The sequence below is a fragment of the Apteryx rowi genome, unplaced genomic scaffold (genome assembly GCF_003343035.1).
Source record: "Apteryx rowi isolate R43461 unplaced genomic scaffold, aptRow1 scaffold_325, whole genome shotgun sequence".
Lineage (NCBI taxonomy): Eukaryota > Metazoa > Chordata > Aves > Apterygiformes > Apterygidae > Apteryx > Apteryx rowi.
Window position 1 is genome coordinate 1,002,853 of NW_020449697.1, and position 398 is coordinate 1,003,250.

The window sequence follows — 398 nt, forward strand, 5'->3', positions numbered from 1 at the left end:
AGCTGGCCGCAGGCGCCGTCGCTCCCGCTCCGAGCTCCCCGCCGCCCGTTTTGGGGCGAGAAGAGGCGTTTTTGCGGCGGGGCCGCCTCCAGCCGGGCGCCACCGGCTCTGCCCCGGCTCCGGCGCGGGGAGCGAGCGGCCGTTAGCGCCGCCGGAGCAGCCCTCGAGCGGGGCCGCGGGGCAGAGCGCTGCTTCCTTTGATTTCTTTTTTCTTTTTTTTTAAAGGATTCTCCGACTCGGCGAACGGCACACGTACCGTAAAAGCGCAGCTCGCGCGTTTGTTTTTTTTTCCCCAAATAACAGCCCGAATTTGCACACAGATGTCCAACATTTTAAACGAAAGGAAAGGGCTGGCGACTTCGCTTCCTAGCCGTGAAGACAGTCTGTACCGCGCGGGT